Genomic DNA, 23,152 nt, shown 5'->3' with positions numbered 1-23,152 from the left:
ATTTGAAACTTGCCTGTCTCGGCAAAGTTTCTGAGCCTCTGCACGCATGAGCACGCATGCGGAGGGGGAAACTATAGCCGCGCTGATGACAGATGCAGGGGGTTTGTGCATCTGCTCAGCGCGGCTCAGCCCACCTCAGCGAGCTTGAACTTACTAATAGGCCCAGGCCTAATAGGGGCACAAACCTCAGATCTAAGTGTGTGGGGTTCTCTGTGTCTGGAGAGACCCCTAAATGTTCTCTCTTTGTTTGGGGAGACCCCTAAATATTCCCCAGTGTAGCTCATTTCAAAATAACCCAGAAAAGTAGCCTTGAGCCCTCGGTGACCGGGCGCTATGACCAGAGGGACTAGGCTCTCCCTTACCTGTGAGTGTGGACTACGTCCCCCCCGGCCTTCCCCCCCCCCCTCTGGCAGTGACGTGACACAGCCAGGGGAAGGGCCAGGGAGGTTAGAATTAGACAGAGGCACGGGGTCAGTCTACGCCCTGCCATGGGAGTCCCGCCCACCCTGCCCTTTATTGTGAATACTGGTAAATATGTTGGTTGTACGTGTTTAAAAGAAAAAAAAGAATAAATAAACAATGAAAATGAATAACAGAAATAAAATAAAAAGTGGCTGGGAGTGGCGAGTCGGCGCGGCTCATTTACACGTGCGTTCCTGGGCCCATTCTCGCCAGACAGGCGGGGCCCGGCTAGGGGGGAGTTACTGCACCGACACACTTTATTCGAGCAAATACCCAGTATGTACCTGGCAGATACCTGGAATGCGCCGCTCCTCACCTCTGACAAGCCCCGTTGCGTTTGCCTTCCCAGCCTGGGTTCATGCCTGGCTGACGGGCGGCTGATCTGTTAAATGATAATGATTAGGATTTAATAGGCTGCAATGCTTCGCGTGTCTACCAGATGGCATAAATTCATGAATTGTAATGCAGTATATATATATGTACTGTGCAGTATTGCAGCCAGCGGGAATAAAATGCTTCAATCCCTGCCGGAAAATAACTCAATGCACTCGGGCAGAAAACAGTCACAAACCTCAATACACCCGGGTATACCCGAATTCGTGGGACTAGCCGAGCTCGAATAAAGTGTGTCGCCAGTGTATGGGCCATTGGATCGGGTACCTTTGGCCTTTACCCAATGAGCGAGCACTCTGGCAGGGGGTTGGCACTAATTAGGTTAATTGAAGTTTTACTAAAAAGCAGCGGCCGCCAGACCTCGTGTTTGTGGTTATTTGTGTATTGGTTATGGTGGGGTTTGGGAAGCCAAGGGAAGGGGGGGAAGGAGAGGGGTCTCACAGTCTCCGAGGTCAAGTTTCTATTTATCAAAAATACATTGAGTTACCTCTGGTTTCCAGGCATGTCCTGGGGGAGTTATCACAGAGACACAGAAGCGTCGCTGAGTTTGGGTGAGTAACTCCCTTAACCTCTCAGCAGTTGAATTCCCCCTTGGCGCTAACACGTTAAAAACAAGCATTGCTATTTCTTTGCATGAAGTTGCAGGTAATTGGAAGAGTTACACAGTGACGGCTATTTCATCACTCGAAACGGTCTTTTCGGTATTGTTCTCGGTCTTATTTCCAGCTTCACATCGGATATCCATATCCATTCTTCGCCTCTGATCTGTATGCAGGACAATGCTTTAAAGCTGCAGTTCAGTCAATATCCTGCATGTGTGTTTTTTTTAATAAATCAGTTCTGTAGTAAGAAAAAATACTTTTAGCATTTTCTGTTTTTAAAAAAACAACTTTGAAAGACCAATTTTCTTGTATTCTATTTTAACAGCCATTTGCTAAGGCACTGCCCCTTCATGTCCTGTCACAAGCCCTGGCACACCCCTTTGTCAGCCCTGCCCTCCCTCTAGCACATGTCAATGCAGGAGTGCTCATGAATATTCATGAGCTTCCACTGAGAGACAGAAGCAGAAGAAAAACAGATCCCTTCACTAATTATGTCACCAAATTTCGCCTATCAATACATGGAGAACGAATTGACCTGCAGCTATACAGTTCTTTAGGTAATTAGAGATTGCACACATGAAACTATTGAAGTAAAAAAAAAAATTTTAAAAAAAAAGACTGAACTGCAGCTTTAATAGGGCCTCTTTGGACTTGAATATTTTGGTTATTGAGGAGGTGGGGGAACAACTTAGCCATACAAGGAAGGATATACTCAAAGTGGAAATCCTCATTGAACAGTCTAGCCCTGGTACTGACGTTGTACAATCATTAGATAGTCTTAAGACCAAGCTGGAAAAAAATTAAAAGTGATCTTATTCACTTTAAGAAGTTGAAATTCAAAAAAGTTGTTAATGACTATAAAGATGGAAGAGTATACCCGTGGCTGAAGCAAGACCCCAAACAACGCAAAAACCAAAGAGGGAGAGCACCCCAGGGAGTCCAAGAAGTCCACACCAGTGACTCTGAAGCCCATTCCTCAACAGAACGTCAGAGAGGCCAAAGTCCGGCCCCTTTTTTAGGCCAATCCAAGGACAAGGAGAAAGGAAAAGGAAAATTAGACGCGGGGGCCAGGGGAAGGGGAAGATCACCCTATCCCCTACGTACAATGGAGCAGAAATGAGTATGGACACCTTGGTTGTTAATCTGTCTGATTACACTCTTAATCAATGTGAAATGTCTGTCTTAGCTAGGGGGCCCTCATATGTACCTACTATATTGTTTAATGATTTTGATTTGGAGGTTGACCTATTTAAATTTGAACGTGTATTAAACCTTAAATCATTTTTTTGTAACAGGTCTACAGAATCGGTGCATTCCAATATCCAACCAGGGACAGGTAATCCTCCTATGAACAACAAGGGACAGTTAATTTGGCCACTGACCAGCAAGGGACAGATAATTCGGCTTCTTATCAAGGTACCAAAATGTGCAAGCTCAAATCCACTTTTGTCCCGCCATTTAAAAATCAATCAGTCAGCACATATATACGACTGGTTAAGGGGGACATTGCAAGGTACAAAAAAAACAAACATAGGGCTACATACAATATGTCTGTTCAGGAAAAGGAAGCATTAAAAATGTTGACTAATAATAATGAGATTATTATTAAGCGTGCGGACAAGGGGGGTGCCCTAGTAGTGCAGAATTACTCAGATTATAAAGCTGAAACCATCAGACAACTGAGTGACATTAACTGCTACATTAAATTGGATAGGGACCCTACCTTTAACTATGTGAGAGAAATTAAGGAAATTATCCAAATGGGGGTTAATAACCGGTGGATAACAGAGCCTGAATCTGAGTTTCTAACTATGTTGCATCCTAAATGCCCTATTTTCTATACCTTGCCCAAAATACACAAGAATTTAAACAATCCCCCGGGGCGGCCTATTATAGCTGCTATTAATTCATTAAATCAACCCCTTGAAAAAATTGTAGACACATTTCTACAACCTATAGCACAGACAGCCAACTCATACATCAAAGACACGTTTGATTTCCTTGACAAATTAAAAAACTCACCTGGTGATGGGACTAATCATATTCTGGTTAGTTTAGATGTGTCTAGCCTTTATACAATAATCCCCCATGTTGAAGGTCTTGAGATAATCAAGGCCACCCTCATTCGCCATTATAGTGATACTGTTCCAATTGAATACATTATGCTCATTTTACATTTCATTCTCTATAAAAATTATTTTAGATTTGAGAGTGATTTCTTCCTGCAGATTAAGGGGACAGCAATGGGCAGTAATATGGCCCCTGCTTACGCCAACATATACATGACACATGTCGAAGAGCAGTACATCTACAAATCAGACTTTCTGGTGCATATTAAAAGCTATTACAGATATATTGATGATGTTTTTCATATGGACAGGTACGGAGGATCAGCTGTTATCTTTTTTTGAGTATCTTAATGGTCTCCATTCACCGGTCCTCCTCACTAATACATGGAGTACACAGCAACTCTCATTTTTAGACGTCCTCATTACACAGACTAATGGGGAGTTACATACTGATCTTTTTAGAAAGGATACAGACAGAAATGCAATTTTAAGGGCAGATAGCCATCATCCTCCTTCTCTTATTGATGCATTACCTTTTTCACAGAAAGTCCAGGTCTGCAAAATCACGAGCAGGAAGGATCATATTAAACCAGCTATTGGAGAACTACGTGGTAGATTCCTGGCTAGGGGATATCTACCTGCGTATATCCTCCTGCTGTGTTAAACCGGGCACTGGATAAAGAGGTAAGTGCTACCAAAAATAAGAAGGAGGACGGGCTTGTATTTACCACTATATACAGTCAAGCTGGTGGTTTTATTAAATCTACCATTCTTAAACACTGGCATATTCTGCAAAATGATGATATATTATCTGAAAGTTGCTGTGTACCACCAATGGTGGTATTCAAAAGAGGGAGAAATCTGGCGGATAGCCTGATACATACAGATAATGAGGGTAACTACAGAACTCCTCATTTTCTGGAGGGTGGCAGACCGGGTAACTTTTGATGCATGAGCTGCTCGGTCTGTAACAGTCTGACTACCGGTAGTCAATTCAGTCACCCCCAAAGCGGGAGGATCATAAAAATCAAAAATAGAATCACATGTAGATCTGAATATGTAGTGTACGTAATAAAGTGTCCATGTGGTCTTCTTTATGTGGGTAAGACCATAAGAATGTTAAAAACAAGGTTCATTGAACATAAAAGTGTAATTCGAAAAGGTACGGATCCCTCTATTCTTGTGCAACACTGTGTGGAACACAATCATAATGTTGCCTCTTTACGCATCATGGGTATTGAGACAGTAGCACCTAGACAAGGCACTCCAGATAGGGAGACTTTCTTATTGAGACGTGAAGCATTCTGGATACATGCTTTAAATACCAGCAACGGTATGGGTCTTAATGAGCAACAGAATTTAAAATGCTTCCTTAATAGAAGGTAATTTTTTGTCTTTCTACAGGCATATTTGATCTTGCACCATCCATGGACTCTGCACTTAACAATTGGGAAGATTATCCTTTTTGTGTGTTTTTTTTCCATTCTTTTTTTCTCCTCCCTCCCTCTCCCTTCCCCTCCCTCCCTCCCCCTTCCCCTCCCTCCCTCCCCCTTCCCCATCCTCTCTTCCCCTCCCCCCCCCCGGTTGTGTGTACCCATTTCTGACCTAGGTATACACACTAGTATATTCTAAATACTGATGTACTGCATATTCTTATGTGGCATTTCACTGTAACTTTGCAGGATTATACTGATGTCATCAGCAGTATACAGTCACATGTTTTAATAGTATATTGCTGTATTAGTTTTGTGCACATATGCTTTATTAATATTTTGGTGTGTGGTTTATTTACACTTTCAGGGTGATTTATAGGAGTGTCTCACACCTCCCTGCTCTGACACTGATCCCATGGCGACGGATACATCTTTGTCCAGCCCTGTGAGTACAGTCTTGATTGGTACACGCCCGCCCCCCCTTACCTCCCCTGACTGCCGGGTCACGCTGACGTCATCATGGGGGAGTATTCAGTCTGGGGAGAGGTGTGGCTGTGGCTGCAGTCCTCCAAGACAGCTCTATGCTGTATTGCCAGGGATTTAGACCTAGACGTCTGACGTCACTAGGGGGCGCCATATGGTAGCTCTGATGTCATCAGGTGGGCGTCAACATCCTGGTTATGTGGCAGAGCGGGGAGGGCTGAGTATCAGGGGGGTGGTATATATTGTGACTGTTTCTTGTGTTTGTAGCCTTCACCTTGACTGCCGAAACGTTGGACTTTATGGCATATTAAACCTCCTTTGAGTAAGACCGTGTGCCTGCTTCTTCTTCTTTGTCCGGCTACAGGAAGGGTCAGGAGACAGGGAGGACAGAGGCAGGAGAACCCCATCTGGCTCCGGCCTTGCCTGTCCCTACGAATACAAACATACAACCCCTCACTGAATAACATAGCCCTAATCCCATGTAATAATCCTGGGTGTAAACAAAATAATGGTTTTATGAATATTGTAATGGTTTATTAGGGACCTAGGAGGTGGCCAGTGGGGCTGTTATGTGTATTTTTGTTTATTGTGGGTAGCGGGGGTGGGTGAACGGGGTATTGGCCCCAAGGATGGGTGTTTAGGCCTACCGGGTGGGGGGGGTAGTGGGAGGGGTTAACCCCTTCATTACCTTAGCGGTATTAACCGCTAAGTTAAAGAAGAGGTTAAGTCATCCCACAACCCCCTGGCAAGGCCTAAACACCCACCCAGGGCCAAATACCACCTTCACCCACCCCCGCTACCCGCAATAAGCCTGGCACGGGTATATAACCCCTTCATTGCCTTGGCGGTAATGAAGTTGCCTGTAAATGCATTTTTTATGCATCGGATTCATGCCGGGGGTCTCTGGTGCTGATATTAATGGATATCAGCTCTGGGACACATGCATTTTATTTTCATCGCAGCTTCACCCCACCTTCTTTCCAACTTTTGTGGCTGGACAATTTGGAGAAGAAACAGCAATTTTAAAGTGGCGATCAGCCGCAATAAGCTGATCAGGGCTTATAGAATTGAGCGTGTTTGAAAAACTGGCGATCAGTGCCGAAAAGTGGCTTATCACCGCGCGTCTGCCGATTTTATTTATTTATTTATTTTCCGGCCAAAAAAAAACCGGTTATTTTTGCTCTAATCCCAAGCTTCTCTGGGCTTACTGAATCGCTGTAGGCGATTACTGCATGAGGGCCTTAGGGAGAATTTGTTCCTGTAAAGTACACCTAGTTTGGCATAGGATTTGGATGTCAGGGTATCAATGTGCAACCCAAATGTTAAATGGGAGTTGAATGCCCAGATATTTCAAACCAGTAACAGGGGCTAGGATGGTATTAGAGTTGGTTTTTATCTGAAGCTCTGTCATTGGCAGCTTTAGCAATTTAGCTCTGGACCCAAATACCATTGTTACAGTCTTGTCAGTGTTTAAAATCAGTTTGTTTTAAGAAATCCAGTTTCAAGTCTCAAAAAATCAGATTGAAGTATGTGTTCAAGGTCAGAGAGGCGAGGGCTGCGTGCATATAGGATAAGATCTAAGGCCTCTCACAATAACCCGTTAGGAATATTAATTCCTCATCTATCCGACATAAGTATAAAATATAGTCTACCAAGACCCCTAATACAGAGTTACCCACCTTATACGGGAGCAGCTGCCAGACGAGTATAGTAAATGTATCTTATTTCTTTTGCCACTGGAGGGCAGCGTGGAGTTACATGGAGTGGCGCCCGTAAGGACGACGTGCCAGTTAGGCGGAAGGAGAAGCGCACACACTTTTATGTGAAACGGATATATTTGGGGAGGGATTTAGGAGTCTGAGTAAGAAAATTAACCATTTAAATATGTACAGATTTAATCCCACTTTTGGAAATTAGGGATGTTGCCTAAAAGTTTGAGAATGCATAAAGTGCCACCCATGGGCTTTAATGAAGCAGCATTTGTGGGCTAAAGGGAACAGCATTCTGTATAAAGGTATTTTGGACTCGATATAAATAATTGATGCCAAAAACTAATATTAAGTAAATTGAGAATGGAAAAATCTTCAACACAAACGTACAGAATGTGATATTCTGAGAGATCTTACAGATGTTATCAAATCCCACAGTGAATATATAGAAAATGTCTGTATAGAATGAGTCAAACAAGAATATGCCAATAAAACGTTTAATTGGGAGATACAGGGGCCACAATTCAGGTCATTTAGCTGAAAGAAGAGAAGCCGGTCAGCCAGTAGAGCAGGTCAGCCGGTCAGCCAGTAGAGCAGGTCAGCCGGTAGAGCAGGTCAGCCGGTAGAGCAGGTCAGCCGGTCAGCCGGTAGAGCAGGTCAGCCGGTCAGCTCTGAGATCAGCATTACTTATATCCCCTAACCTTTGCCCCCTGCATGTAATGCTGCAGAACAGCCTACACTGCATATACTGTACATGAGATACTTAACCCTTTCTTTTCGCTCGACTCTAATCTGAATGATTTGCTAATTGGTTTGTAATTAGAGAGATATTTGTAGCAGAATCCCATGTATGTTATTTTTACCTTTTTAGATACCGTTTTGTGTAATAAAAGATATGAGTTCAGAGGGGCTTACTGTTTTCACTAGTGTTTTGGCAGAAGTGTATATGTGACCGTATAAACCTTCTTCACACCCGGGCTTGGCAGCGTGACACTAGTGCAGCGTCCTGGGGAAGAATCACTGAGCTGTTAGCAATAGATACAACGGATAGAAAAGACACTACACATAGGTTGGATTAAAGAGAGTATTTTATTGAAATAATTAATCTCTTTGCTGGGAGGGGCCTGCAGCACATTGCAGAGCGATATAGTAACACGCAGAGCAATGCATTGCAGGCCCCTCCGGCAGCAAAGGGGTGAAGACCAATGCAGGGTGTATAAAGATCTCACTGATAATTCATGCACAAAGGGCAGTTTGTTGCTGTGATCCAGAGGAAGGCGAAACATAACCCCTGCTGTGCAATGGGGGAAAAAAATTCCTTCCTGACCCCATTAAATGGCGATCGGATGGTCCCTGGATCACTGCGCAGTGAGATCAGATGGAGCAGCACAGATCAGCGTTGTTATACACAGGGGCACACTCAGTATATAGAGATGCGGGTGATGGGGCCCTTGTGCCCCTGTGTATAACTCACCTGCTCCCCCATCCCCCTGCATATCTATCCCATTCACCCCTTTTCCTCCCGCATACCTCGCAGGGCCGGCCGGTCATTAGGCGGTCGCCTAGCGCGCAGAGCTCCTAGGGGCGCATTAATAATCATTATTATTTTTTCCTCTTATTATTTTATTTATTTATCTTTTTTTTAAAATTATTATTCTTTTTTTTATCCAGTATTTTGGCGCCCTTTTATTTTTATTTTGCGTCGCGCTGGGGTGCGGTCGCACCCCCTGCAGCCCCGATAGCTACGCCACTGTTTATTTTATTATTTTATTTATCTTATTATTTTTTATACAACTGGGGCACAAATTTTAAGTTTCGCCTTGGGCACATGAAACCCGTGCTCCGGCCCTGCTCCTTGTTCTCTCTCACCCTCTCACGCCCAATATCCCTATCTCCCTCTAGTACCTGCCCCTCCCGCAGCCTTCCTGATCTTATCTGCCTCTCCTGCGGTCAAACCAACTTCTCAGGGCCCCTAGAATACCCCTGTATCTACGCCCTGGCTCCTCTGCTACCTGCTCCTGGCTTCTTCTCCGCCTAAAAAAGGTGAAGCAGCAGATCTGTCCGCACCTCTCGTATTCTCCTACCTGCTCCCGGGGTCTTCTCCGCCTAAAAAAGGTGAAGCAGCAGATCCGGCCACACCTGTCGTATGCTCCTTGGTCATCGTACACGACGTCTGCGTCATCGGCCGCCTTGTAGCCCACCTCATTTTTCCACTTGATGCCCGCTTTGTCGTATGCCTCGTCGTCCGCCTCGTAGCCCGCCTCGTCGTCTGGTGGCACAAAGGGCACCACCTTCGTGCGTGTCCTGATCTGCAGGAGACATGAAGTGTTTGTAACCAGGGACAGTGATACTCTGTATCGCAAGAGCTCCTGTGCCACTTATACCCCATCCCCAATACCACGTTATACCGCCCTCCACAGGGCAAATACCCGTTATACCCACCTCCCCAGGCCCAGTACCCAGTTATACAACCCTCCCAAGGCCCAGTACCCTGTTATACGCCCCTCCCCAGGCCCAGTACTCGTTATACCCACCTCACCAGGCCCAGTACCCGTTATACCCACCTCCCCAGGCCCAGTACCCATTATATACCCCACCCCAGAAGGTCATGTTTCTATTTATCAAAAATACATTGAGTTACCTCTGGTTTTCAGGCATGTCTTGGGGGAGTTATCACAGAGACACAGAAACGTCGCTGAGTTTGGGTTAGTAACGCCCTTAACCTCTCAGCAGTTAAATTCCCCATTAGGCGCTTAGCACGTTAAAAACAAGTATTGCTATTTCTCTGCATGAAGTTGCAGGTAATTGGAAGAGTTACACAGTGACGGCTATTTCATCACTCACCTTCTTCCCCCGAAACGGTCTTTTCTGTCTTATTTCCGGCTTCATATCGGATATCCATATCCATTCTTGGCCTCTGATCTGTATGCAGGACAATGCTTTAAGACAGGGTTGCACAACCTTTTCCCCTGCTCCCCCCTCCACCTTCCCCACCTTGTCTCCGACGTTCTGATGTAACGACGTCATGTGATATCACGTTGCTATGGCAATGCCACATCATGTGACGCCACGTTGCTGTCGCCAGAAGCCGCCGGAGACAAGGAAAGGGAACTTACAGAGGCCTTGCGCGCGATCTCCGGCATTTAATTTAAATGCTGTGGGGAAGAGCGAGGGGCCTCTGTAAGTGCCGAGCCCCTCCTCCCAAGAAAATGTCGTGCCCCTCGATTTGCGCACCCCTGCTTTAAGAGATATTCTGGGACCCTCCAACTCCTCCATCGGACCCTTCCTCATATTGACTGACCTTGCAGTGCTCTGCACTGACTTGCACTGACCTGCTATGGTGCCTCTCAAAATACCATGCTAACTCATTCTGAACATACACGTGTCCTTTCTACATGTTACTCAGCTTGTATGGGCCACAGACAGCTTTCCCGGGGTCCAGGACTAGTTTCCACCGGAGACACTCACCCATGGGTCGGCGACTTTGCGAGAACCCACCCACCCCAACCTGTTTTCTCTTGCACTGCCATAGAGAACAACATTTCGGCCTGCTGGTCTTTCTCAGGTAAAGTGGCTAAACCCACTAAATCCAGCAAAGAAAGGCCAGCAGCCGAAACATTGTAGTCTGTGGCACAATAAATTATCTTTTTTTATTCAAATCCGTGTGCCCTTTCCCATCAATCATATTGTATCCATTGGACGAAATGCCGGTCTTCCCTGAGACTAAGGGGCACCGGTAAAAGTATCACTACTTATTGTTTTTTTTTGGTGTGCAGCAAATCCCCATCATTTTTGCGTTCTCTTGCTCTGCCCCAATCTGACACACCACCTTGCTCTCTCACCCCCCTCTTAGACTCCCCCATCACCCTTTCCTTCCTCAAAGGTTGTCCTTTAATCAGATCTTACCCAAATTGTCTCCATCTCCCTTGGAAATGTTCTGTCTTTAAGCTGTGCGGCTCCTCTTGATCCGAACTTTCTTAGCTGACCCCTTTAGGAAAAATTATTTATTAAACTAAGAAATATAACTTATTAAACTAAGAAATATAACTTATTAAACTAAGAAATATAATTTATTAAACTAAGAAATATAACTTATTAAACTAAGAAATATAATTTATTAAACTAAGAAATATAACTTATTAAACTAAGAAATATAACTTATTAAACTTAGAAATATAATCTATTAAACTAAATAAATATCTATTAAACTAAATAAATATCTATTCAACTAAATAAATATAATCTATTTAAAAACAATACAATAAAAAGCTGGAGAAATGATACGTCAACCAAGCCACTGATGTGATGCCAATGAGCATTGAACTCCTTGCAGATCCACCGTCAGCTGGTTGTGGCAGAAAGTGGTGACATACAGTAGAACAGAGTGGTTGAGCTGTAACCACGGCAGTCAGGTCAGAAATCAACACAATATTTTTTGAAATTTACACTGGCGACACACTTTATTCGAGCTTGGCTAGTCCCACGAATTCGGGTATACCCGGGTGTATTGAGGTTTGTGACTGTTTTCTGCCCGAGTACATTGAGTTATTTTCCAAGCAGGGATTGAAGCATTTTATTCCCGCTGGCTGCAATACTGCACAGTATATATATATATAAACTGCATTACAATTCATGAATTTATGCCATCTGGTAGACACGCGAAGCATTGCAGCCTATTAAATCCTAATCATTATCATTTAACAGATCAGCCGCCCATCAGCCAGGCATGAACCCAGGCTGGGAAGGCAAATGCAACGGGGCTTGTCAGAGGTTAGTAGTGGCTTATTCCAGGTATCTGCCAGGTACATACCGGGTATTTGCTCGAATAAAGTGTGTCGGTGCAGTAGAATTAGAATGTTCTGTATGTCACATTCTGGGCTCAGACTCTGAGCCCTGTCACATGTTAGCAGCTTGAGATAATAGAAAGTATCCATATACTGGGATGTGATAAGAAACATGAAGGTCATTTTATACTGGGTCCCATAACCTGCTTTATATGAAGTATCATTTTACACTAATCAGTAGAGATGTTACATTTTGAAAAATAGCACTTCTGGCGTGTTCATTTTCTCTACAAATGATAAATCAAAAAGTTGGATAAAACGTTATATGTATGTGCGCGCGCAATATATATATATATAGAGGTATCAGTACCGTGTTAGCCGAGCTTCAATAATCAAAAAATAAATAGATGATACCGTTCTGTGGCTAACGAAATGCTTTTATTTGTGCGAGCTTTCGAGATACACTGATCTCTTCTTCCGGCGATGTTACAATGAATGAAGCAAGCAAAAGGTATACTTAAAAACAGTGTCTCTTGGAATGTTATCTGTGCTGGTCTTCCCCCGGTGTGGATGTGTTTTATGCCTAGAGGTGTCAAAAGGTTCCTGAAAGCAAGTGATGAAAGAGTGTGTATCAGTGTGAATGAAAATGAATGGAGAGCCCACAGTATATACAGTGCTTTACAAAAGGTGTGTGTGGAGTGGGAGTGGATATAAATGGTGTGGGTGGGTGTGGAAATGTGAGAGTTTGTAGCACAACTAAAAGTGTGTGTGGATACTTTGTGGTCCCTATTGATGTATAGGGATGTAAAAACAGTATTTGTATGTGTAAGAGACAGCTGTTGTTATGGATTACAGGTATTTTCTGGCATATAACGCATAATGAATACAGGTCACAGGTACATATATACATAGTATCATTGTAAGGCCTAGTATAGCTTAGAGTATACTGTTAAAATCCTGGTTTTCTTGTCTTAGAAATAATAGCTTGTTTTGCTCAGAAGTGGCAGGATATTGGGACAGGTTACATAGACATAAAAGGGGAACTAACACCGGTAAACACGCCGTGGTTTGAACGGTAACTTATGAAATATCATATGTCACTAACTGTAATTCCTAGATCGTAAACATCATACGTCACTAACTGTAATTCCTAAATCATAAACATCATACGTCACAAACCACAGAGCATGGACACATGACACGTGACACACGTACGCAGCAGATAATGCACCCTATAATAGGTTTGCCCAACTCCATGTTAGAGAGATAACCGAACTTAGGTGTGAAGTCACACAGATGAGACTTGAGCTGGGACTGGCTGACCTATCGTAATATCTTTTGGTTTGTGAGTATTGACAATGCATATCTAGTTATAATCTCTGCATAGTTAGGAATGGATTGGTAACATACTGTAACTGCTAGCCATTAGCTTATAAGAAGCTTGTTCTGATATTTTTGATATTTCTGATATTTCTGAATATTGTTGTGATACAATAAATGATAAACCTTTTCTTATACAAACTCTGAGTACCCTTTCTTTATAATAATCTCACGATACCCTCCATATCATAATATGTGAGAGTATGGCCGAGACTTTTTCAAGTGCAACATTGTGGTTTGTGTTCTCTGCTTAGTGCAGGATATAACTCACCATAAGGCGACACTTGATAAAGGAAGGTAGGTTTCTGAACCCAGATTATGGCGCCCCAACGTGGTTAATTACTCATGAGTTGTATAATAAATCTTACGTTACCCATTTAATCTTGAAAGTACACGTGTATGCTATTTCCTCTTTATAAAAGAGAAGGTACAATTTTCATTATATATATATATAGTATATCATGGCTGTTACAGATTTTGCACGAGTTGCAGATCTGAATGTTTTAATGAGGAATCAGTATCAGAGAAATCTGATTAATGGTGAAACTCTGGCATTTGAAATTCAATTTGGCCCGTGGGGACCTGGGGCAAGATACTGCTATCTAACAATAGACAAGACACTCCTACACCACAGACTACACCACAAACTACACGCTTTGAACAGCAAGCTCGTAATGAGGGTGCAGTGTCCAGATATAATCTGAGACAATACATTAAAAATCCTGACAGATATTGGCAAGGCAAGACTAGCGAAACTAAATTTCGTGACAAGCGTACAGGTTTTGCTACGCAGACTTCAGGATTGACAAATAGCCAACGTGAGGTTAAGCAAGCTGCAGCAGCGACACCAGCGACCACAGAGAAGTTTGTTGGGAAGATAACTCACTTCCCTGCAGACCTCCTCTTTGAGGAATGACAAACTTAACGTTACACATTCACTACAAGGGAAAAGATTATACTGGCCTATTAGACACACAAGCCGACATATCCCTTGTAAGAACTGATATTTTAATAGATGAAAATTATGTACACGACATCACGATACAAACAATTGAAGGAAATGGCACTTATCCTTCATATTATTTAGACTTAAAAATTAATGACAGAAAGATTTCTATTGAATTAGTTGAACATGACAGATTAGATTGTGACTTTCTAATAGCATACAAAGATGTGGCTTCCTTCTTTACAATAAAAGAGGAAGTTACAGAAAACCGCAAGCAGACGGAATTGACTGTGAAATTTGACTTGGAAAAAATTATCACAGATCAATGTAATGAAAGTGCTTTTAATGATAAAACAAAATTGTATAATTGGTTAATGACACACAAATATATTTTTCAACAATGGGAAAATCAGGTGGGATTAAGAAAAGGAATTGTACATAATATTAATACATGTTCTACACTTCCAAAGAAACAGGCACAATATAAAATTAATCATGCCGCCTTACCAAGCATACAAATTGTAATCAATGATTTGCTTAAACAAGGAGTACTGCTTGAACAGTATAGCCAAATGAATACTGCAGTATATCCAGTGGCTAAAAAAGATGGTTCATGGTGAATGGTGTTAGATTATAGGGAAGTGAACAGAGTCACACCTTCAGTGACAGCACAGAACACACATTCACCTTCAATCTTAAACGGATTACAGCGTAAACGCTTTAAAACTACATATGATTTAAGCAATGGGTACTTTTCTCATCCAATCACGCCTGAGAGTTATTGGCTAACCGCATTTACCTGGCAAGGTAAACAACTGGTTTTTACACGCTTACCACAAGGTTTTGTAAATAGTCCAGCTTTATTTACAGCAGACGTAGTCTCACTATTGTCTAAATTTGACAATACAGAAACTTATGTTGATGACGTTTATCTATCACATGACACAGAAGAAGAGCATTTTAAAGCTATGACAGAAGTGTTAATTACATTGACAGAAGCAGGTTACCTTGTTTCCCTAAAGAAATCTCAGCTTGCAAGAGAAACTGTGACATTTTTAGGCTTTGAAATAGCTGAAAATGGCAGCGGCCTCTCTACTAATTACAGAGAAAAAGTTTCCAACATCAGTGTTCCTAAATCACTAAAACAGTTAAGAAGCATTATTGGGTTACTGAATTTTTCAATGACGTTTATCCCAGATTTTAATGTACTGATTGAACCATTACATCACGCAACATCACGCGAGATTAAGTCAGAGCAGACTAGACCGAAAACACCTTTTAAATGGTTAACAGTTGAGGATGAGACATTGCGAAAGTTATTAGCAGCAGTTAATGATGCTTCCTACTTAGCGCAGCGCGACCCGACAAAACCATTGTCAGCTTATGTAAACATTTCACCTCTAGCTGCATACATTAGAATTTATAATGCTATGGAAACAGTACCAATTACATTATTATCTTATGTATTTACAAATACAGAGAAGAGATATTTGCCGCTTGAAATCTATTATCAGCGATTACACTCACAGTGCTGAAATCACGTGATTTGGCACAGGGACAGGATATCTATATATACACTTCAGTAGCTTCACTAGCAACATTGCAGAAACAGACCATTCCGGACAGGAAGGCGTTAAGAAGCCGCTGGTTAAAGTGGTACACAATTATAGAGGATCCTCAAATACATTTTGTGCATGATAAAACCTTAACTACACTAGATGACCTCCCGTCCCCTTTTGAAGGAGTGACATGGGAAAATCAAACACACCCAAATGATTTTTATACATGCATTTTCTACACAGATGGTTCAGCTGTAGACTCCAGCAGAGAAGGAGTGAATAAATCTGCAGGTTCAGGGATTGCGAAATATGACGCACATATGAATTTGTTGCACAGTTGGCAATTACCTATAGGAGATCACTCTGCACAGTTTGCAGAGATTCATGCATTAGCTTTTGCTATGAAAGAAGCACTTACAGTTAAGGGACATGTACTTATAGTTACAGATTCCGCTTATTTAGCACGTTCAGCACTGCAGGACCTACCAGTTTGGAGATCAAATGGATTTTTGAATGCCAAAAGGAAACCACTAACGCATATAGCTAAGTGGAAGGCCATTGCGGCCTATCTTGATCAAAAGCCTGATATTGAAATTGTACACGAGCCAGCGCACAGAACGCTTGGTTCATAGGTTCATACTATGGGTAACCAGTTTGCAGATAGTCTCGCGCAAACTGTAAGTCAGAAATTTGCCGTTAACAAAGTGTTAACAAGGGCACAGTCAAAGTCAGCCAGTCTCGATGCAGAGTTGTATGCTTGTCTGGATGCTACCAGGCCTAATCCACCTGGGTATCCTAAGAAATACTCATTTAAACAAGTCAACAATAATTGCATGGTTGTAATTGATGCTAATGAATTCATTGTTCCCCCTGTAGCAAGCAGGATGCAGATCGCTACGCAAGCACACGACAGTGTGGGACACCCTCACCTAGGGAGAGAAAATGTTTTGTTGACACTGAAACACAAATACTGGTGGCCGAACATGAGGAAAACAGTTAAGACAGTTCTAAGCAACTGTAAACCATGTCGGTTGGTAAACAGTCCTAATCATCAGACCCCACCATTTATTATTAATGCAATACCGAACAAACCGTTTGATTTAATATATTTCGACCATATTGGACCTTTGCCAGCATCACATTCCTACAAACATGTTTTGGTTTGTGTTGATGCTTGTACAAGGTTTACGTGGTTATACCCCGTTCGTAGTGCGACATCTAGCTCTACGCTTAATTGTCTCAACACCTTAGTAAGTGTGGCTAAGCCCAAGGCCTTTCATTCCGATGGTGGACCTGCTTTCACAGCAGCAGAAACCAAGGAGTGGGCCGCAATATTAGGTATTGATTGGGCATTCAGCTCGCCGTCACATTCTGGAAATCGCTAGAATCGTTGCACGTAAAATTACGAGGTAAAACGACTTTTAACCAAAATGCTATCTAATCGTCCTACACAGTGGTATCCACTCTTAGTTACAGTTCAAATTGGCCTAAATAATATTCCTAACACAATAACTGGTAAAACACCACATGAACTATTATATGGTACTCCTATGAATACACAGTTTACTAATGATTCTATTTCTGTCCCAGGGAGACTTGAACAAATATTAATTTTACAGGAATTGAGGGATTCTTTTTCCCATACAGCCCACACACCACGTAATCCTGCAGCTTGGACGCCGCAGATTGGACATTCGGTCCAGGAGAGGGTTGCTAAAGTAAAGCCGTTGCGGCCTAAGTGGAAGAAACCTACCTCGATACTGAAAAAGATAAATGAAAGAACCTTTGTTATCCAAGATACTAAAGGCAGAGAAAGAAAAGTGAGTATTGATAATCTTAAACCTACAGCACATTGCAGTAACGACACTGTTCAAGATGGAGGAGACACCGTATCTGCGACAGACTTCGATGGAGCTGCAGCCTCTCGAAGCACAGATTGCAAGACAACAGGATGTGGAAAATAATCACGCAGGTGAGGTCCTACAAGCTGAAGCTGACTTCCCTGACAGTGACCAAAGACATATATATGTGTTACCTGCCATACCGGATCAACGCAATATTTACCGGAAGGCCTGTCAAACAATGGCTAAGGTGATCACAAAGAAAAGACTGTTAAAGACTATTTTGTGTCTCTCAATCTGTTTTGCTTTTCTAGCAATATCGGCCAGCGTTATTTTCAGGTTACAATGGCATTTTGTGACTCAGCAAGAAGGAGAGATCATCGACTGGAAACGTACAGCAGCACACGGTATTACCACACCAGACTCCGGAATCGTGAAACGAGGACTACACTACGATTTGAAACCGGTGGAGGTACAGTCGGTGGGTATACCTCAAGGTGTGTATTGGAAGCCGTTTCCTAAACCTATCATCCAGAAACGAAAGACTTTGGGGATTTCACAGGTTGTGCTGTTTGATTCTACTGTGCTAGCTAAAGAAGCTGGTATACAGTAGCGACATACTTTATCGCACTAAATGCCGGCGGCATGCCGGGATCTACCCCAGCTGCCGCCAGTAATAACCGCGCGCCGCCGCGTTTCCCACATGCACACCCCCTCCACCTCGCGCGCAATTTACTCTCCTTCCGGACCCCGAGCCCGGCTTCTGCTCTGCCCCTCTGCTTCCCCGCAACCCCGCTTACCTTAATTTCATCTCCAGGGGTGTCGGGGAAGCCTGCGGAAGCCGGGGAAGACGGGGAAGCCGGGCGCGCGTGTGACTGTGACGTCACAGTGCGCCGCCACGCGCCGCGGCTACCCGCTTCCCAGCCGCATACAGCCAGCGGCTTTTGCTCGAATAAGAGCTGCCGCTGCTGTAACTACGCCAGAAGGAAGGAAGCTGGTGACACAACATCTGAATGCACAGATGCAACAGCTGCAATCTACAAGCCTGAAATATGATTTACCCCTTCATGACCATTGGAAGCAGCAAAGCTACCGTGAACAACGTTGTCATGCTGAATTTGGACATTGCTATTTCATTGACTTTCAAGGAACACGTAAATGGCCAACGAAGGAGCTGAAAGCTGATCATTGCCCTCGGCCTGGTGTGACCATGGACAATATAAGGTATAAGCAATACCCTATTTTCTATCTGAATACAGGTCAAATCACTCAGAACGGATTCGTTCCCAACGGACAGACTGATCCAAGAGTGGCATTCTGGGAAGGTGCTGAAGAAGAAGAGTACAGAATACCTGGAGGGGTAAGACCTTATACTTCTGCTGTTTTTTGCACTGACAGTATTTACTCAGAATGGTGGAACTCATCAATAACCGCTGAGGACCTGTTACACAAACTTCAAGATGTGATGGAAGATGCTAAAACTGGACAGCTACAGACAGCAGCACTCCCGAAAGAATGGAATACACAAGGTGATGGTATGTTGTTTCGTGAACCTACGGCATGGGACACTTGCACTCAACCACGCTTTGCTACATTTACCAATACTACATACTACAGCCATTCATGTAAAGGTTTCAAGAATGCGTGTGGTATCACATTGGAGAAATTGATTAATGAAGGAATCTGTGATAAGGACACTACAGTATTCAAATACGATTGTAAACCGTGTTCTTTTTATTACAATCTCACGCAAGGCTATTTTAACTGGCAACCGAAAATGATTGATCAAGGATTTTTACATTTTTCTGGGTTACGAGGTTTTTGGTGTGTGGAGCGAATAATGATTATGAAACCTAATTACAAAGTCTACTCCCTGTTCCAGAAATGTCTCAATGATAGTTTGCATATAAATGTAGACACGGTAATCAGGGCAATGAGCGATTTGATGAATGTTCAAATAGCTCCAAATGATAAACCCTGTGATTATGATACGTGCACCACACATAATATTGTTAACATGCCCTACTCAGAGGCAATGTGGGGTACGAATGCAACAATTAATGCCATAGTGTATTATGAAAATGACACAGAGTTCATGAATGAATGTAAAGTTTCAAGTAAAACATCTACAAGAAAATTGCTTACTAACGATGATGTTCTTATAACCACAGGACACCTGCTGAGTGATTCTGTTTCTGTTATAAGTCAAATCTCTGACTCAAATGATGAAGAATTAAGGAGAGGTATTTTGGTGTTAAGAGATCACATGATAAAATTTGCTTCCTACACAATTTCAGACATAACAGTGTTATCTGAAGAAATTAAAGCTTTGGTTATTCTTAATCACATTACTTCTATCAGGTTAACATTGCAAAGTAAAAAGGTTGACATATCACTTTTAAATCTCACTTTGATCACACAGACTCTCAATTTAAGTCCGAAAGAATCTGAGATCCTGGCATATGTTTCACAAACCACAGTTTATGACATACGAGAAAGAAACCACAGACGGGTTCATAACCCTGATGACTCTTTATGGGAAGTATTTTTGTACTATGAATTATTTATTCCAGGAGACGTGTATACAACAAATTGGGAACTGCTTAATTTTGGACACATAACACACACAGGTTCTTATTTCGCAAGGGTGCAGGTTGATCAACCATTTCAGTACATGTCTGTGAAATGTGATCGTGAATTTTTCATCAGCACTATAAGATGTGTTGATAGAGGTTATTTAATTTGTGATGACATTGTACAGCACATGCCTTGCAATGATCAAATGCAAGGTAGCAACTGCCCGATAACTGTAATGCCTATTCAAACTCCTTTTACATTAATTCACAGCTTAGATAATGGGAGTTACATAGTATTATCTACAGAAGAGGATTGCGATATTCCTCCTTTTCAGGCATCACTTGTCACGGTTAATGAGAGTATACAGTGTTATGGTACTACATTTATTCCACCTCTGTTACATCAGACACTCACATCTGGAGTACATTTCCAGGTACCAGCTATCACACTGATCCTTCCTCACATGACAGCCTATTTGGCACATTTAAAGAAAATGAAGGTTACTATAGGGTTCACACATGATATAGTACATACCCTTTTACAGAGAGTTCACTGTGAATTACTACGTGTTGATTTACACCCGGGTGATTTTCCCCAGTGGTTAACTACACTAGGTGAATCATTGAAAACTTTTTGGCCAATGACAGGTAATTTTTTGACGAAAATAGGCACTAGCCTACAAACTACTGGTAAAAGTATTTTTAGTGGACTAGGAAATGCGTTTGGAATCCTAGGTTATTTGAAACCACTATTGTTTTTTATTTTAGGGATAATAATCCTTGTTATTTTGCTTCGTATTTTCTCATTTCTTCCGAAGATGAAGATGAAGAGGCGTTCAGCTTAATCACATTTTGCTTTCTAGCATATATTCTTATATTTTTACCTAGATACTAATATACTGTTTTAAGCACACAGGTCAAATCTAACCTGCTGCAGTATGCTTTGTTGCAAGGACACAGACGAAAAGAAAGATACTTCACAAATCTGGCGTCTACCACGTTCCTATCAAACCTCCATGAGGATGTACTTAGATGAACTGGTTTTGCCACATCGGAAACCCCGCAAAGTGCATGCAGTTCACAACACGATGATAGATTTTATGTATCAGGACTCTCTTGCTTCCTCTGGACCGTTTTCAGTTTTAACACCAAATGGGACATTGCTACCGCGTAGCTTGCTAATGTTATGTAATTTTTGGCAAGTGAAATCTTTGCTATCTCTTGGTGATCAACCCAACTTCAAGTGTAGAGACATTCACCGTCAAATATTTCAAATGTCTTTTTATACAATTGAAGAAATTTCATATCAGCATTGTTAGCCACGGGTCATATAATTGTACCACTTTGCTTGCATGTTCAGGTAATAAACATCAACATTGTTTTGGTGCCCGTTGGAATACTACGCTTTTGAGTATGTATGAACGTCAACATCAACCCGCTTTACAATTGGGTGATTTTTACAAATTGATACCTTCCCATCGTGGAATAACTTGTGCACATATGCGCAGTTGTGGGTGTTTTGGCGATCAGTCACATACTCCTGTGAGTTCAAGCTCATCAACATCAGAGAGCTGTGACACTGTCTTCCAAATGTACACATAATGAATATTTTCTGCTTTGATAGTTTTTCTGCATTTGCAAAAATATGATAATTATGTGTAGGAGAGGGCGTTATGGATTACAGGTATTTTCTGGCATATAACGCATAATGAATACAGGTCACAGGTACATATATACATAGTATCATTGTAAGGCCTAGTATAGCTTAGAGTATACTGTTAAAATCCTGGTTTTCTTGTCTTAGAAATAATAGCTTGTTTTGCTCAGAAGTGGCAGGATATTGGGACAAGTTACATAGACATAAAAGGGGAACTAACACCGGTAAACACGCCGTGGTTTGAACGGTAACTTATGAAATATCATAAGTCACTAACTGTAATTCCTAGATCGTAAACATCATACGTCACTAACTGTAATTCCTAAATCATAAACATCATACGTCACAAACCACAGAGCATGGACACATGACACGTGACACACGTACGCAGCAGATAATGCACCCTATAATAGGTTTGCCCGACTCCATGTTAGAGAGATAACCGAACTTAGGTGTGAAGTCACACAGATGAGACTTGAGCTGGGACTGGCTGACCTATCGTAATATCTTTTGGTTTGTGAGTATTGACAATGCATATCTAGTTATAATCTCTGCATAGTTAGGAATGGATTGGTAACATACTGTAACTGCTAGCCATTAGCTTATAAGAAGCTTGTTCTGATATTTTTGATATTTCTGATATTTCTGAATATTGTTGTGATACAATAAATGATAAACCTTTTCTTATACAAACTCTGAGTACCCTTTCTTTATAATAATCTCACGATACCCTCCATATCATAATATGTGAGAGTGTGGCCGAGACTTTTTCAAGTGCAACATTGTGGTTTGTGTTCTCTGCTTAGTGCAGGATATAACTCACCATAAGGCGACACTTGATAAAGGAAGGTAGGTTTTTTTGGACCCAGATTACTGTGTGTGCATACATATAGCACAGTATGTTAAATTACGCCGCGGGGTCATGTGACGTCACCCTCGTCAAATGCCGCTGCAGGTCACGTGACGCCGCATCAAGGTAAGACGGGGGGGGCGCGAGCACCAGCAGAGGGAAGGCAGTGGGACTAGCTGCAAAAGTTTGTGCTCCCCTGGTATAACCAATAAATAATATAGCTGATATAGCAATTTGGTTGTGGCTAGAGAGAGATTATAATGGCAGTGAGAATTAGTGGTCAGAATTAATAACAGTGCAATTACTAAAAAGTAGCTGTAATAAAATAATAATAAACACTATGCCTAAACACAATAAAAGTCCAGAAACCTAGCTCTAATAGCTATGTTATAACTCAATCATAAAAGG

At 42.1% G+C, this 23,152-nt stretch overlaps 1 long non-coding RNA gene across 2 annotated transcripts in view; it reads left to right on the top strand.

The window, feature by feature from the left end:
* The first annotated feature begins 2,734 nt into the window (after nucleotides 1-2,734).
* The window catches only part of LOC142486034 (uncharacterized), a 21,748-nt gene continuing 1,330 nt past the window's right edge, over nucleotides 2,735-23,152 (top strand). Inside the window, exons 1-3 of one of the 2 annotated variants that reach the window (XR_012798768.1) lie at nucleotides 2,735-2,873; nucleotides 4,071-4,210; nucleotides 5,327-5,404. This is a non-coding gene — a long non-coding RNA (uncharacterized LOC142486034). Of the gene's footprint in view, nucleotides 2,874-4,070; nucleotides 4,211-5,326; nucleotides 5,996-23,152 lie in introns of those variants that run through there. The other variant, XR_012798767.1, reaches the window with a different exon arrangement.

Source organism: Ascaphus truei, unplaced genomic scaffold, assembly GCF_040206685.1.
Source record: "Ascaphus truei isolate aAscTru1 unplaced genomic scaffold, aAscTru1.hap1 HAP1_SCAFFOLD_716, whole genome shotgun sequence".
NCBI classification, from domain to species: domain Eukaryota; kingdom Metazoa; phylum Chordata; class Amphibia; order Anura; family Ascaphidae; genus Ascaphus; species Ascaphus truei.
The sequence above is the reverse complement of the archived record's forward strand: the minus strand, read 5'-3'. Positions and strand labels throughout refer to the sequence as shown.